Here is a 3,142-nt window from a genome sequence, read left to right as displayed (position 1 = left end):
GGAATGTATTTAAGTACTGTAAATAACTTTAATACAGTGTTGCCTGCACGAATGTAAACATGGAAATATAAATGACTTCACACATTTGCAATGCAGTAATGTATATAAATATACTGTAAATAACTTTAATACAGTGTTACATGCACTGCATGAATGTAAACATGTAAATATAAATGACTTTGAACATTTGCAATGCAGTAATGAATGTAAATATACTGTAAGTAACTTTTATTCAGTGTTGCATGCACTGCAGGAATGTAAACATGTGGCTTTGAACATTTACCATGCAGTAATGTATTTAAATACACTGTAAATAACTGCCTAGACTTCAGAAATGTAAACATGTAAATATAAATAACAAACAAGCAAACAAGGCTGTAGCCAAGTAGTTGCAGAGGTTGTAGTTATGGGGCATCTTGATAGCGATTAAGGTTGCGTGTTGTTGCTGCTGGTATGACAACACACTTCCATACTAAACTCTGCCAAAGCCAAAATCCACCAAAGAATTGACATGTGACATCCTGATAGTGGTGACCGAAGGGGCTACAGCACTGGCAAGGTCCTTGAACGCCTCTGCTACTTGGAGGACTGTGAGGTCAGGCAGCTTACAGGTGACACTCTTTTAAAAGGTACTCCTGAAATAAAAAATGTAAATTCCTATCATTTTAGTCTGTAAAATCTTTTGCAGTTTTTTATCAAATACTGATTCTTATTACATGGCATTTGCAATACTTCTAATCGTCTGATGTCCTGAATGTCACACCGCAGCCTCAATCTGGACAGGACTATTGTTTTTTACATTGTAATGGATTGTTCTGTAATAACCACTCGTGTGGACTTTATCCGTTACATAAACATTTTCAGTGAAATGAGCCTGATCTCATACTCATAATCTCATTTGTGAAGTATATATGTGTGTCTATGTGTAAAATACTACATTGCAAAATTTTTGTGTTGTACCTTAATACATCAGCAAGCTCATTTCTTTGGGTCTTGCAGACAGAACCTCTGAAAATACACAGAAAACACAGTGGCCATGTTAACATTCATAAAAATAACAGCAAAGTTTGGAATACTACATTACAGTAAAATGTAGATTAAATAAAAATTACCATTGTTCTAGGTCTGTGTCAGCTCTCCTCCGTTTCAGTACAGCTGTGAACTTCTGTTCTGTGCACTCTGAGTTAGTGCAACAATGTGCTGTCCCAGCAACACAAGAACAACTGCTCTGTGAGAGTATTACATGACGACAGTCCTTTAATACAATCTGTGAATAAATGTCAATAAACAATATCAAGAATAAAGAATCAATGTTATATGTAAACTGATTCTAAATATGACACATGTAAACTCTATTTACTAGGCTAGTGTCTTTACTGTCTATTAAACTGAAGCACTTATGTACAGATGTAGAACCCACAAAAACGTCTGCTTAAAATGCATTTTAGCTGTCTTTTGTGTTTTCATATACACTCAGTTTATGTTGTTTGACTTTCTCATCGGCCTGAAACAAGTCGCCCTCACCCTGATCTCTCTGAAAAACTACTCATAGTCAGTAACAATCGTATTTCTGTACGTACATTGCAAAAACAAACACTTTAGGCATAACATAATAAAGACTATATTGTAAGTGTTTACTATTTAACTAAATAGATAAATAATACAAAGATCAATATTAACTGGTCAGAAACAGAGACGAGGATTTAGCATGAGATGAGAATACTTAACGTACTCTCAAAGTTGTTGATTTAACTTTAAAAAACACTTCCTTCTTATTGTTAGGTAAGACAGTCTTTCTTGCAATACGATTAACGTTGTTCACGTTAATCGCGGGAATCTCTTGTAAACAGCGAGTGTAATGTGTGTTATTTTAGCGATATTAAATTATGAAACAATATGAAATAAAGTAATAACTTACACGTATATCCCGCACTTCGTTCACCATGCTTGGTTGATGACGTGAAGCTTCATTTCAGTTGATTGCGCAAAAGGTGTGCAATGCTGAGCTCCTTGAATGCTGCGCTCTTGGCGGGTTATGATTGGTTGAATGGTAAGCTTGCATCTGATTGGCTAAAGAGTACGAGTGACCCACGTTGGAGAAGTGCACTGCCACCAAAGTCTCAAAAAACACACACACAAATTCAAAGCAATTCACTCACGAAAAAGACGATTCGTACATTCACAGTCATGATAAACTCAAAATTTAAAACTTTTCATACACTGTTCTACATTTGTGAATAGTTTTTTTCGTTTGTGAAACGTATTTTATGAATATGTATTTTTATTTTGTGTATGTACATCGTTTTTTTGCGAATATATATATTTTTGTGTATGTGAGTTAGATTTCATGCATGTGAAATCGTGTACGCATGTGTGAATCATGTTTTTTGCGTGAATTATTAAAGAGATTAATCTATCTCTATATGTTTCTTTAAATGGGATTTTCCATACAATAAAAAAATAAAAAATGAACAGTAAACATTTCCTTTGTAATCGCTTTTATTTTAAATAAAAAACTATAATAAATTAGTTTTTGATAGAAACGTAGAAGACAGCTGCTGTCTTTTTCTACGCACAGCTCTTCTGTTATGCACTGCAGCCACCATATGCGTGCCAACTCGTTTCATTCATTCCATATATATTATAAATATGCTTAACTGGCTGAAATCAGGGAAACTGTCAAGTGTGGGACGTCTTATGATAAAGTTGTTAGTCACGAAGGAGGAGAGGGACCAAGAGAGAGAGAGACGTTTTTATGGCAAAAATAGAAATAATGAAATGTGACGAGACATGGGCACGTCTAATGCATAGGATACGCGAGCAATGTGTTTTCATGCATGGTAAAGAGACCGCCAATGAATTATATAATAAAATACATAAATACTTACAAAGACACTGTAGAGAACTTATTAAAAGCTTTCATTTAATTTTGTTTTAAACTTGAGCTGAACAGTAAAGGCTTTTGTGAATGATGGGTCTGCACGTTACGCCCGCATCTAGAAGGAGAGCGCACTGCTAAACATGAGGAAACTCTCATATATCTTCTATTAGCTGATGGCAGTAAGTATAAATTTTTTACCATAGGAAACTCGAATGGCATCTAAATATCACAGTGGTTAAACGCATACACGGGGGCGCGCAT

At 35.0% G+C, this 3,142-nt stretch overlaps 1 long non-coding RNA gene across 1 annotated transcript; it reads right to left on the bottom strand.

Annotated features, from left to right (window-relative positions):
• Positions 1–376: 376 nt before the first annotated feature.
• Positions 377–2,419, bottom strand: LOC141349678 (uncharacterized). Its single transcript, XR_012357638.1, has 4 exons — positions 1,919–2,419; positions 1,113–1,267; positions 961–1,008; positions 377–635 (listed from the first exon to the last, which is right to left on the bottom strand). It is a non-coding gene; the product is annotated as an uncharacterized lncRNA (long non-coding RNA).
• Between the last annotated feature and the right edge of the window lie 723 nt (positions 2,420–3,142).

Source organism: Misgurnus anguillicaudatus, chromosome 15 (assembly GCF_027580225.2).
Source record: "Misgurnus anguillicaudatus chromosome 15, ASM2758022v2, whole genome shotgun sequence".
Taxonomy (NCBI): Eukaryota; Metazoa; Chordata; class Actinopteri; order Cypriniformes; family Cobitidae; genus Misgurnus; species Misgurnus anguillicaudatus.
The sequence above is the reverse complement of the archived record's forward strand: the minus strand, read 5'-3'. Positions and strand labels throughout refer to the sequence as shown.